The sequence below is a fragment of the Thermobia domestica genome, chromosome 4 (assembly GCF_964235325.1).
Source record: "Thermobia domestica chromosome 4, izTheDome1.hap1.1, whole genome shotgun sequence".
Taxonomy (NCBI): Eukaryota; Metazoa; Arthropoda; class Insecta; order Zygentoma; family Lepismatidae; genus Thermobia; species Thermobia domestica.
The window spans coordinates 100,238,627-100,253,272 of record NC_137457.1 but is presented as its reverse complement, the minus strand read 5'-3'; the positions used below and the strand labels follow the sequence as shown (position 1 = coordinate 100,253,272).

General features: G+C 34.7%; 1 pseudogene across 1 annotated transcript in view; it reads right to left on the bottom strand.

Annotated features, from left to right (window-relative positions):
- The window catches only part of LOC145682827 (mite allergen Der f 3 pseudogene), a 439,184-nt pseudogene that overhangs the window by 81,343 nt on the left and 343,195 nt on the right, over positions 1-14,646 (bottom strand). The window lies entirely within an intron of this gene.

Below are 14,646 nucleotides of genomic sequence, written 5' to 3'. Positions count from 1 at the left end.
ATAACATACTTCTTAATTAAATGTTTAATTCTCCCTATATATATTTAATTACGGAAAAGTTTTACAATTTATTTGTCTTAAATTGAAATTTTTTGAATTTACTGCATGAGGTAAGTAGCCCGAAGGAGGAAAACTCAAGTAATTGATATTCTACGTAAAAGCAACCTATTGTATAATAATGAAGCTTCTTACCTTCAGCACATAATCTTTACGTTAGAGAGTCAGGCAGAAAAAATCATGTTTTTCCTCTCCTATGACCACCCATCTTAAACTTCTACATACCATTGTTCGTTTTACAAAATTTCGGTGCTCCAAAAATATTCATATAATAATAATAATAATAATAATAATAATAATAATAATAATAATAATAATAATAATAATAATAATAATAATAATAATAATAATAATAATAATAATCCTGAATATGCCATACTTACATAATGTAAGGATATCTTAGTTTCTTAGTTTAAATCGTAGATATCTTAATTTAAAATGCTTTCTTTAGTAATTATTTGAGCAACCATATAGGAGGGGGTACGACGTTTTATTTTGTACCTCTCATTTCAGTACCCTTCCAACAGAAAGTAATTTCTGATAAGCAGGACAGACAAAATGAATAAGAAATATATTTACAGCATTCTCTCTCCTTTCATTGGAATATCACGTAGAATTGGAATTCTACCGAAGAAGGCCCTATGCGGTTAGGGGTAGGTAACTAAAGAAATACCTAATATACTTATAGCGCCCCTAATTGTAATATTACAACATCTTTATTTGTACGAGGGAGCCCCTACACAATCAAAGGTGACAAAAAGAGTAGAAAAAGTGTCTATTGATTCCAGTGGCGGATCCAGCACGAACTTTTGGGGCGGAGAAGAGAAAGTTTCTTTTGATGAGTAGCTGTCACAAATTACCACTTACCTAAAATGAACATAATAGTGGGATGAACTGGAACCCAGTCTGATTAAATTGCTGTAAAAGGTGAATTTTTGGCTTCATTATATATTGAAGTTTTGGTTTCAAATGAGAATTTCAGTCCAAGTGGTTAATGATCAAATCTCGTGGGGCTCTTCAGTGTAGGCTAATACGACCCCCTTATGAGAAAAGCCAAAATATTAAAACGTTTATAAATTTCGAATTTTTTGTCTATTTTAAAGAAATTATTGGCTTCATATTACAGTCTTGGCTTCAAATGACAATTTCAGTCCGTGTGGACAATGATCAAATCTCGGAGGGCTCTTCGGTGTAAGGGTCTCGGCTTCTTTATGGGACAAGGTTCACGTAGTTGATATTGCAAAATTGTTTTGTATACATGAGTGGAAACTTGCACCATTCGGTTAATTTTACCTCTTATATTTTGCAGATTCAAATTCCAAGCAATAGTTACTACGCAAAGCTAAAAGCATGCACTTACTTGTTTCATTAAAATGAAATGTCTTTTCTGAGAAGTTGTCATGAAGCAGACGAACGAACAAGCACACAAACGTTGGTTCAGTAGGACGGTTTAACCCGTTAAGCTCTAAACGGCTTATGTCAGCCGTATGATTTTTTGCCTTTAATATGGCAGATGTCGAATTTGTAGTCGGCTAATATAAGTGTAAAGCTTGTATACATGCCTAGTGTGTGTGTTTGCGAGTTCAGAGAAGTGACACATTTTGCATCTGTAAACAGCTTAAATTTACGACTAAGTAAAAAATCAAATTTACATAGAGCATACATAATTTCATGTAAAAACTTTGGCCAGTCAGAACAAGTCGTTTCGGATGTTGTAGGTGATGAAGTCTTTAATGTGACTTCGAAGACAGGAGATTAACTTCTCAGAAGTCTTTTTGGTAGTGGTATCTTTCTGATCTTATTTCCTATTTTCGGTTACGTGGTGATCTTCTTTTCCGAAACTTGTAACCTCGACACCGATAGTTCTTTATAGAGTAAATGTGTCATCTTAAGATTAGCTCTAAAGTCTTGTTCCCTTAGTTTCTGAAATAAGTGTTCAAAATCGGAAAGTTGTGGTTTTATGTATATGAATCGATGAAAACTTGGTCCGCCAAAAATTTTTAATGCGTTCTAGTAAACCATCTATTATTATTAGAACAATGCACAAACTTTGACAACTCGTACCGTGACCAATTAACGTATGTTACGAATTTATAACTACGGATTGTATGGACCTCCTCAAAAGGCAGGTATTTTGTGCTCTTTGGGTGCAATAGGATTTGAAAGTAACTTCGGGAAATATTCAATGTTTAATTACATTTTTTAAAAAAAAAAGGTGTTTTACAACTTCTCTAAAATGAAGTAGTATGGAAAGATATTTTGTATAGCTATTACAAGCTTGAACGTTTAATGTGAGGGTAAACTGTTAAGTTTTTTGACAGCAATAATAGGGTATGAGTAACTACCAGTGTTTCTTTATTATGATTTTAGAAGAGGCGTTTTAGAAGGAAATGAGAGTTTGTTGATTATGTGCTTCTCAGTGAGTCTCAGAGAGTCTTAGAGAGGAAAAAGGAACTCAATGACTAGTCGTCTTAAAGCAGGTAGGAAAGGTACTCTCAAAGACCAAGTTTCCTACAGTAGGGTATGGTGCTCTCAATGAGTAGGAGTCTTAGGGAGTTGATACCTCTTAAGATGTGATGTAGTGTTTTATCCTCACATATCGACTAATGCGTTGAACTGTGCCTTACTGACTTCTGGCGATGGTGGACGTTACCGAATTTGTTTCTATCGTCTGTAGAGTGACTGTTTGCTACAAGCACGTAGAGAAGAAACGTGGATTTACCCAACATAATGAGAATACATGTGGAACATTTCATACAGTTTTCTCCTTATATTTAAAAACTACATTTAATGTCATCCACACTTTAGTGGCGAGCAATATACGGAGGGAGAAACAGGAACCAATTAAAAGCTTTCCCGTGCACAAATGTGTACGATGCTCTCTATATCACTTGCTTTCTCTCTTCATCTGTCTTAGAGCGTGTGTTTGATTTCCTTACACAGCACGTAGCTGGCTGAAAGTTGCTAATTGTGACTTTATATCATGATGAATCCTGTCTTACGAAAGACACGAGCTTTCGAGTTGGGTGATCACCGAAAAAAAATGTCAATTTACGTTATTTCTTACCTGTTACAAAAGATGAACTCGCGACTTTAATTTTAATATCACGAGTTCTCAAAATCTACTAGCTCGATTCTAAATAAAATCACCACTGGAGAGATCAGCTAATAAAGATTGCAGTATATTAAAGTCTATCCCGGAAAATGAGCCCTCGTGCTGTAGGGAGCTATTTTAAAATTCATTATATGTACCAAATTTTTAGAAACTACTAGATCGATTTAAAATACTCTTTACATGATTTAATGCCTATCAAATGAAAGTTAACATACGCTATATTTTATTTCGAGAAAACGGCCCTCAGACGCTGGGGTGTCAATTTTGATTCAAATACATAAAAATATCCAGAAACATGTGAATTGTTGTACGGTTTATATAATTCGTCGTGTGTCTTTTGTTTACTTTATTACATATATAAGGAAATTTCAGAAGCTACAAAGGTTGTCTAATACCTGTTATGATACGCTTTATTTCATCCCGGAAAATTGGCCCTCTGGTTCTGGGAGATTTTTTCCTTAATATATATAGAAGACATTTGTAGAAACTACTGGACCGATTTCAATGATTATTTCTTGTAGAAAAGTATATCTGCTGTCACTGAGAAACGTTATATTTTATTCCGGAAAATTGACAATAAGGCGCTGGTCCCACTATGTATGTGAAAAGATAAATAGTATAGCATCACGCAAAACATGAGGATTTGTATCAAATTCCTAAAATTCATTAACAGGCGGACTGAAATGCAAGACATAAAAAATACGCCTGTGCCATAAGTGACGGGGTGCGAAGTACTAGGTGAATACATAAAATATTAAAACTAGGCACTGAAACAATTTATCAGTAAAACACGAAAATCTTAATAAATAATATATACAAGAGTTAAGGAAATTTACATTAAACTCTGAAGCGTAAGCTCAGTTGAGAAAGTGACTCCATTTAATTATTATTATTAAACTCGCTAATAAGAATATCATTTGTGAACAGAAGGATAGGACAACAAGTGGTGACCAAAAGAAATAAACATTTTAACGAGATGCCTTCCTACCGTGTTGGCGGGAAATATTCACCTGAATCACTTATATCCTCAAAATGAGCTTTTCACTGAAATAAAGAACACACGTTTCATTAGCACGAAGATAGAACTAACTATCACAACTTTAACAAACATTCGAAGAGGGATGAGATACGGTGGCGTAAGCTTGTATTCCGAATCTAGTAAACAAATTGTAACTAAATGTCTTACCGGAGACGGTAGATTGGAGAGGAGGAATCAGAAAAGAGCAGAAAATCGAAGCGATCGTTCTTTTCCAGATGTGCCCTGGGATGCGAAGACAAACCAGTAGTTTTGAAAACTCGGCTCCCAGGGATTGGACACTTCATTGATAGTTGATAAACATATAGTGTGTACCAAAAAATGAGGCGTTTCCAGATAGAACAGCAAAAAATGCTTTTATAAGCGGTCCGTTATGTTCACTGATGTAGGTGAGTGAGGAACGATTTGGTTGCCGACATGTTTTAATCAGAAGATTTGTTTTAGAGACCAATGTACGAAAGGTTTACACTTTTATTTTAGGTATAAGGAAAGGTAACTTTAGTCAGGTTTTGTTATAACAGAACAAACAGTTGCGATATGGGCGATGCATCACCAATTAATAGAAAGTTAGAATAGCCGAATATTATAATATGGAATTTTGAGAAAAATGCAGAACGAAAAAAAAATGAAGAGCAAGTTTCGTAAGAGTTTGTTAGACGATACTAGAAAACAAGGGACTCACTAACGCCGGAACTAATTTACAGTTGGGTGCATAGATAGGATTACTGAGTGAAGTTTGGTTATGTCCTTATGATTTCATCAACTTTGGTGTTACAAATGCAAACTTCCACAAATAAAAAATGGTGAGTTAAAAGAATAAGATCAATGGACATCAAAGAGCACCGTTCTCGATACACAATTTTTCCAATTATATGTGTTGCATCCTTTGCATGTGTTGCATCCTTTAAGCTTTCACATAATAGCTTTAAAACAGTTGACACTTACCGAAGTAATTTCTCAATTTCTGTAGAAGAAAATTAAATTTGTATTTTAAGAATTTGACACAATTTCAATGGAATATAATGTATAGTGTTGTATGCCACGAATTCCAAATCTTAACGTGAAAGGTCGTATTAACATTAATGTAATGCGTGATTAGTGGGAGCTAAATTCAGTCACTTCTTTGAAAGACAGAATGAAAGAAAGTAATCTTATCATATCAAAACTTGAATATTTAAATCTTGAACGAAGATCGTTTTGGTGAAAGAGAGAGGGAGAGCGAGAGAAGATGAGTTAAGAGAGATATCTGGAACGAGTTAAGACAAGCGCTACTTATCGTCAACACAGAGGATCGAACGCATAACTTTCAGATTCTGTTATGTATTTTGTTGTCCTTAAAGAAATATTATTCTATCACAGAATTCTTAAGAGATAGAGTAAAATAAAAAATAACTATTCATATCACTATAATCCTGTCTGAGTAATAAAACAATAACAATATAGACTGCGACTTCCTGTGGATAAGCAGGGTGTTACTTAAAAACCTGAAAAATTGAGTAATAATTTTAGCCGGAATATTATATTACATATTCTATATTTTGTGTAGGTAGAGTCAAAAATATACCAGAAATCTAACTCTTCACCGACTTGTTTATAAAAACACAAATAGTCTTCTTGTTTTACAACGTTACACAATCTCCTAATTCACCAAGGGTGAAGGAAGAAACGTTTCACTTGGAAAACCCTTCCCTCAAGCCAACCAACATGGGGTGTCTTGTGGCGACTTCAGTTTACGGTCCTAGGAAACCTTCTCGGCTCATAACGTCCTCGTTAGGTATGGTTTGTATTGAGGAATCCCCTTCACTTCAGAGTAGCCTCCAGGGATATTAGGATAAGTAGAAACCCTTAGTCCAGTAGGACCTGCAGAGCTCTTGTTGGTAGGCAATCAGTGGTAAACTAATATCTCATTCCTTTCTGGTTCCTATTTTATAGAAACTCTCCGGATGACTCGTCCTCACTCAGTTCCCGTCGAGTTGATCTTCGTGTCTTCCAGTTAAGTGTATCGTTTGCTTGTCTATAAGCGTTAGTTTGTGACGTCCATAAACATGTGATCATATTTTGATGAGAGGATCCTTACACCATCACAGTGGAAAGAAATATAATCTACAACAATATTGAAAAAAATGTGATGAAATGAAATGAGGTTTCACAAAAACACTGATATACTTAAAAACACATTATACTGTAAACACTGGTAAAGACACCGTAAAACACTATAAAATCACTAAAGACAATTGTTTAGAAATATATAAAATAAAAATGTTAATAGCGCTCGTTAATACTTCTGTTCCGGCTACGTAGGATAAAATTTTTATTATCATTGCCTCAGAGCGGATAGAAAGTATCATAACTGTATTTAATAAATGTATACTAGTTCATTAAGATGTAGAACTAGTATACATTTATTACTATACTAGAAATGGTCGAGATTTATTTTTACTAAAATCGGTATCAATGTTAATGTCACATTCGGTATTTTCAGTGTGAACTGTGTTATCTATTTGAACTGCAGGCGCCGAGGAATTAAGTCTTTCAATAATAATGAGATGTCTAGAAAATTTGTTTTTGGCATTTTAACGGGGCTCATTATATATGAATTAAAAATAGATTATTATTATTATTATTATTATTATTATTATAAGAATTAGGGAAAAAAGAGTAATAGGAATCAGACATTGAAAATTTTCTTCTTAAAGAAGAAGGAAATAGAGAATTGGTAGCTCTTTCCAGATGCCTGATTTCATAAACACTCTGTATAAGAAAAATAAAAATGACGCAATAGATTATCATGTACTTCCTATGGTACAAATAAAGAAATTGCGATTTTAACCGTGATAGTGCAACTCCTGTGTTGCTTTTCCTTTCCTTCTGCGCCTGCTTTACCTTCTGCTACTGATAAGTACTTGTACTTTCGTAGTATTCTTCTTCTCTTTAGGGGCCGCGGTGGCTCAGTGGTAGAGCGTTCACCTCTGGTGCTTGGGGTCCCGGGTTCGATCCCAGCTCCCGCCAAGTGAACTTTGTGGTGGACAAACACCGTGTGCGTGGGTTTTCTCGGGGTTCTCCCGTTTCCTCCCACTTTCTTCATTCCACCATTTCATACATTACTCATCATCACCGTCTCCTTTAGCCTAACCGGCATAACCGTGGGACGTAAAACTCAAAGGTTTTTTTCTTCTCTTTATGCCCATATATGCCCATGATGACAAAATTGATGTTCATTCGGCGTAGAACGGTTTCAACGATTTATGAAAATATCCTGTATCTTGTTCCTAAATATGGCAGGCAACTCGACTATTGAAAATTTGGATAATGTTATTTTAATTCCGCCGGCCACGAGTAATGATTGGCGAAACGCTCTGCGTAAACTTGTTTTTTTGTAGGTAAATAAACTAAAACAATATCTCCTTTCTTGTAGGATGTTTGTTTATGACATTTGTCAAAAGTTTCTTTCGTTTAATGTACGCCTTTTCCAATTACTTTGCACCTTTTCTCTACTAGCTATTAGGTTATTCTTCGTATCTTGTATGTTTTGTTTAGAACCAAACGTGCTTCGTTAATAACGAAAATATCATTGCATTAACCATTTTTCCCAATAAGTGTGATACACTTGTAGGAAAATTTGAAAAAAAAAATCTCTACAATTTTATTAATTTGTTTTACTAATCCGATCGAAGAGTGGTTTATGCTGGAGAATATTTCTAGGTAGTTCTTCTGTGCAAAACAATGTAGACGAGAGGCTCCGTGTATTGGACGTTGGTCCAAGTATAATGTCGTAAAACTCCACATTCTTAAAATGATTTTAATTTCCAAATTTTTGCTTGTTTTTACACACTGACGTAACGTGCAGCAGGTTCTCTTGCTAATAATACGTAATTATTTCGTGCTTCCGCACTTGGGAATAGTCCAAACAATCATAGACTCAACATGTCGCAATGTTTGTTACAGAATGATGTAACAGCTTAGCGCGTTTCTTCTCCGTTAGCCTTTTTAATTTCTGACATCTTGGCCTTGACATATCATGTGATCAAGATAATTCTTAAGATAGATGCATTCAAAATTTCATTATTGAAGATTTAAAAGCTTTGCTCCTTCCTTAGTCGCCTGTGAAAGGTTTTGAACCACAAGTTGTCTAAAGACTTCGGGCTGCATAAAAGTTGCAATAGTCCGTAATCGGGATAGTTTTTTTTTTCTGTAAAGTATGCCATCCTCAAAACAAAAAGTCTTGCTGATCTAACTGTAGAAAATCTGTCTGACTCTTTTCCTTCTAAGACTGAGATAATATCTTTATAATTATTGTATTTACGGTGTTCCTTTGCTGTGAAGACTATTGGATCAAAATGCATGCCATACTTCTCTTTTTTACTGTTGTTTTTATTTGCTTGACTCTTAATGTGTGTTTTGTTTGCTCCAGTCTGCTAATGGTGTCAGCTGGTTGTTTAGAGCATCGTAAATATTGTACGCTAAAGTCATAGTTTTCTAAAAATAATTTATACATTGTATATTTTGCAACCTTACCTGGTTGTTTATTTAGTGTGTCTAAGCATTTGACGTCCACATAAAGATTAAATTTTCTATTGAGTAGAAAGTATTGACATTTTGCTAAGGTATATAGAAGAACATGTATATTTCTCTGCCTATTACTGCTTTTCTGTTTCCATTTCGTCAATCTCCTGCTGCAATACGCCACTAACCTCTCTTTGTCAGTTTATAACAAGGTAGTATATCCCCTCCATGAATCTCGCTGCTATCTATATATACCATGATTACTAAGGAATCTTCAAAATGAGAGAGCGGGGGCTTGAAATATGTCCGCTCTCAGTTGTTCAAAGAGAGAGTCATGTCCCTTTGTCCATTTAAATTTAGAGTTAGTAGCTGTCAATTGTTTAAATGGTTCATTTTTGTAAAATATTTAATATGTGACCAACATAAGTGGTAATTCTATTGATTAATTTGTTCAAAATCTTTCTCGTCGCGATTGATAATGATTAGGAACTTGTTGTATCTCCCATAACACACCTGAAAAATTCGTAGATTTTATCGTGTAATTGAACTCAAAAGTCACATAGTTTTGTCTTTTAGTATGAAGCAAAATTTTGTGATAACGAGCCGAGAGATCCAACATTGTTATATCTTTCATTTAGTTTATCATAATACGTGTTCTGTACACTGGAAAGGAACACATAGATATTTGGTAACAATTACAGTTTTGCAAGTTGAGGACATTCCAAATTCTTTTGTACTTAACTTACTAAGAACCAAAAGTGAAGCACTGAAATTACTATTGTCTGTGGGTCCAATGATTTTAACATTGATGAGTTCTTGAATTTGTTTATGTACTTGGTCTCGTATATGTAGAGGAATGGGAGGTGAAAAGTCATGAAATGCAGCTTTGTTTGAAATTCTGATCCTATGAAGACATCCTCTAAAATATCCAATGACATCAGGAACATATGTGAAAACGTTTCTATGATTGAACAATAAGTCATAAAACGCCTGTATTTGGATTATCTAAGTCAGCTTTAAGCCAAAGAGTTTTTTCCTTTAAAAAGCTTTCCGTGTATTTTAGTCGTTCCTCAAACTCTTTTTGTTGTGAATTGCTGCAATTTTTCTAGGGGAATTGGTCTTTCTGGAGCCTTAAAAGGAATTTCGTGACCTTCCTCAGGAACCGCTACTGTTGTATTTTTCTTTATTGTAATGCTATGTGTGCCGTTATTCAAGATTAAAATTCTCATTTTCTTTATGTCTATGTTCTTGTCGATGTCATGTAATGTATGTCACTCAAGTATTTCAGGGGGCAATGACACATACAAAGATTCCGTGTCATTTTTTGTGTCTGTTACGTCAGGAATGAATAAATGCGAACTAGCAGGAAATGCTTTGTCCTTACTAAGGCAATAAAAATCTTGCTGAGGTTTCATTATCACTCGATTTGTAACAGATGATAATGCTTCTTCATTGCTTGGTAATGTTGGCTTCCGTTGAAAGAAAGTAATTATGCTGTTTAAATTTTTGTAGTATAAGTAAGTTGTAGGAAATAAATTCCGAAAACGATTGACATTCGCCTATCAATTATCCGAAAATAGTGGCTGAATGTTTGGTCGTTCTATCTTGAGTTTGATTATGGCTATGTGCTTCAAAGAAATGTGTATTCTTGATACTTATTTTACTACCGATTGGAATGAAATTATATCCGTTCCAGGTGGTATGCTATTCAAGGGCCAGATTGAAATGGTCCACCAAGTATCCAATATTGCATTTAGTGGTAATAATTTGGAATTTGTTATGAGATTTGATCTATTAGTGTTATCTTCTAAAGTGAAGCTATCACAGCGTGGTATCAAATTTTCTCATTGGTTTTCTGAAGCAGGAATGTCATAATTTATGTGTCTTGAATTCCAATTGCTAATTTCTACATTTTGCTCCATGGAATCTTTATAGTTTTCACCGCCTGCAACCTTGAGGCGCATTATGTGACGCCTAAAACATGTACAAGTTCCGTGTCCACGCTTCAGACATACGGAACAAACAAATATGCGGTCCTCCGTAGGTGTATCCTGTTGAATGGTCTAGGAAGTTCCTTGTTCTTTCTTCCCTTTATTATAATTATATTAGTTACTCTTCCATCTAAGTCCCAGTCCCCTATTCTTTGGTTGGTATCTATGACTTAATTGTGCTATTACTAATGACATCTGCACCATTTTATTTGCCAAACTGGAAAAATCAGGTAGAGGGTGATATTGCTCCAGTTGGTGGCCGGTCTTCGGTTCTTGTCTAACTATAATATGTTTTTGTGGATTAGGCGCTAGTGGTTTAGAGGTTTTTAAAGATAGCCCAGACTGCTAGTTGTTAAGTTGTAGAAGTACAGGACAAATATGCACTGAAGACATAGCAGATTACGTTTGTACAGGAGAAGTGCGATGACAAAGTTATTGAATAGGATTTTTAATCTTTGGTTCGGTAGCTAATGTATACGACGGATTCGGAGGATTAAGTATAGAGTTTTGGCCATATAACGAGTGTAGTGTCTGCGATAATTCTGCATGGTCGTAAAAGATCATTGGTGGCATCTAACGTATTCAACTTTGTAATGCGTCAACCGTTTCAAATTTTCTAACGCAATTTTATTGAGAAAATTTCGTTGAAATCTTAGGGATAAGTGATGGCTCTTCTGCTCCTCTGACGAGTCCGGAATTAATTGTGTAATTCCACTAAGTTTACTCAAGAAATATGAATTTGTAAGTTGCTCTGGTCCCTGCTGAACTTGAATATTTAGCGTTCTGCCTTATATGACGGAAACTTTGTTTTGCTTAATGCAATTAATTTAGATTTTAAATTTAATAGGTTAATGTTCCGAATTGGTTCTAATTCTTAAGATGCAATACTAGAGCTCATGTTGTATGCAGTAAATATATCAGTAAAATTTCCTTGCTCTCGGCTGCTGACCACGACTGCATGCTAGCCATATGCTAGTACAACATGAAAAGTCTATCCAGGTTTTCATGTATGTGGCCGCACTATTTAGTGTGATGAAAAATACTAAAAGACATATTAGATGCACCCTCTGCCATGTTAAAAGTTGTATTGTTGTTTTCCCCTGACCTACTGTATATTTTTGTTTAGCATACTTTGTTTTCGGCATAGAGTCGCACTCAAGAAAATCAAAATGAAAGAAACAAGAGAGGAGAAAAATGTAATTTAGAAAAATTTTGATAGTGACTTATTTGATTTTTGATCCTGATAAAAATTTAATAGAAAAAGCGTTCGGCAGAACATTTCCGCGCCTAGCATCCTACAAAATTTTGTGTAGGTAGAGTCAATAATCGAAACAGAAATAAGCCCTTCACCGATTTATTAATAACAATACAAAATAGTCATTGTGTTTTACAAAGTTAAGGTATCACAATTTCCTATTTGACCAAGGGTGAAGGAAGTAACGTTTCATTTGGGAAACTCTTCGCTCATGGCAACTAACGCGGTGTCTTCTACCAACTTCAGGTTCAAGTCCTAGGAAAACTCATCGGCTGATAACAGCCTCGTGAGGTATGGTTTGTGTTTTGGGAAATCCCCTTCAGTTCAGAGCTGCCTCCACGAATATTAGGATAGGTAGAAACCCTTAGTCCAGTAGGACATGCAGAGCTGTTTTGGATAGACGATCAGAGGTAAACCGATATATCCTTCCTTTGGGGTTCCTCTTGTATAGGCCTGTTAGGATGACCCGTCCTTTTCGGTTCAAGTCTTGTTCTTCATGTCATACTGTTCAGTGTGTCGTCTTCTTGATTTTAAACGTTAGCATGTGTCATCCATAAACATGAAATCATGTTGTGATGTGGGGATCCTTCTAATATTAAAACATTAGAATCTAAGAAACCGATTTCAAAAGTTCTTTCACTGCAGGAAAGCACGTCAAAAGAAATGATGATATAAATCTTCGATCTTGTTATATCTTTTCTCGTGCGCATGGGGCGTCATTTGGTTCGTTATGTCTAAGAAATTTTCATAAACTATCCTGATCCTATTTCAGAAAATTCTTTCACCATTGAAAATAATATTTATAACGAGTGTTTGCATACTGTATTTCAACTCGAAACGTGATACATCGTGTTCGTTTTTTTTTTTTTTTGTTTCATTATGCATAACAAGTTTTCACAACATACTGAAACGATTTCAGAAACTCTTTCGTTGTTGGAAATTTTATTTAATGCCAGTGATGATATACTGTTTTATCTTGGAATAAAAACCCTTTGGTGCAAAGGGTGGCAGTATGTATAAGAAATTATCACAGCCTATGGAACCGATTCCCGAAATTATTTCCCTATTATAAAGCTTATTTTATGTAAGCGCTGATATGATGTACTTAGTTCCTGATCCCTTTTCAGGATGGATTTAAATATATTTAAATTTCATTTTCTTTTAACTACATACAATAATGATATTCAAATATTAGAATAGCGCAAAGGTAAATCTATTCAAATCTATTAGGCAAGAAAATATCCAATACAATACATTACAATATAATTACATTATATTATTATGTAATGTGCATTATATTATTATTCAGCATATACCTTAATATTACTATCACATAGTTAGTAGCGTATACTATATACAGTATATAATTTGTTAACCTTCGAGTAGTCATACCGCGGTCGAAAGCACCACAAGGAAATTATTTTTTTATCGTCTGTTCACTCTATTTGTCAGACAGAATCCACCATCTACCTAATCCTCCCCCTCACCTTCCCGAACATTCCAGCTCAATCACGCCGTTATCCGTTCTTTAGTTTAAATACTAGTGATTGTTGAATGACTCTGTGGTGATTTCCACCGCGCGCGACTAAACGTGGATTATTTTTTACAGCGCTTCGCTCCCCATGTAACGTTTATTTTGGAGTTGTTTCAAGCTTTATAAACATAAATATTTTGTTAATGAACTGAGGAGAGGTCGACAGAGTTAACAAACTAATACAAAGTGGGAAAAAAGACGAAATTTGAAATTTACAGGTTAAAAGAACGGAAGGAAATATTAGGAAAGGACTGTTTGGATGAATGAGCTAAGGTTATCTGCTGGAAGCTTTGTCAGAGGAATATCATAATAAAAAAGATAAGGATTATAGGAGTGAACATGAAAGTGGAAGTGATGGGTCTGCAAGCGAGTTTGAAGACCTTAAACCCATAAATTGAAGAGCGATTCCCCGAATGTTATCAAAACAACAGAGGCCGAAATAAGAGACGACAAAGTGAATATTGTGGATACAATAAAATACTTCAATGTACTGCTGTATAGGTGAAGTTTCAAAATAACAGGACCGGAAAATAATTCAATGTATAGTAGGTTTTTATTTTATTTCAATTTATAGTCCCTTTCATCATCGAGGCTATATGAGATGTGGACCTACTGCTTAACATTGGATCCAAACCACAAGTGCCTCCACCGGAATCATACCCGGAAATCGCACGTCAAAGACGCGTATGCTAACTGCTTAGCTACTATTGAGCTCTAATTGAATGTAAATACGCTGTGAAGATTTCTTTTGTAGTAATGTTTAGAAAATATTTATTTTACTAAGTCACTATAGCATTTCTAATTTTAAATGAACCAAAGAATAGACTATCTATCTAGCAAGATATGTGACAAAGGAAAACATATTTTATGCCAAATAAGGGTTTTAAAAATGTCTATTTGTAGCTTTCTCTAATAGTTACTACTGTAAAACTTATTATAATAAGAAATATTCACTCCTAACAAAAACATAAACAATTACCTTGTTGATACAATAAAAAACGTTTAAAACGATATATGTAATGCATGAAGTTGATGAGGTCCTCTATAGTCCCCCGCGATGGTTATTTTTTCTCCCTTGATGGTGTTGTTTATTAAACAATAATGGAGTTCGTCTATCTAAACTTTATTGTAAATTGAGGTATATCATTTCAATAA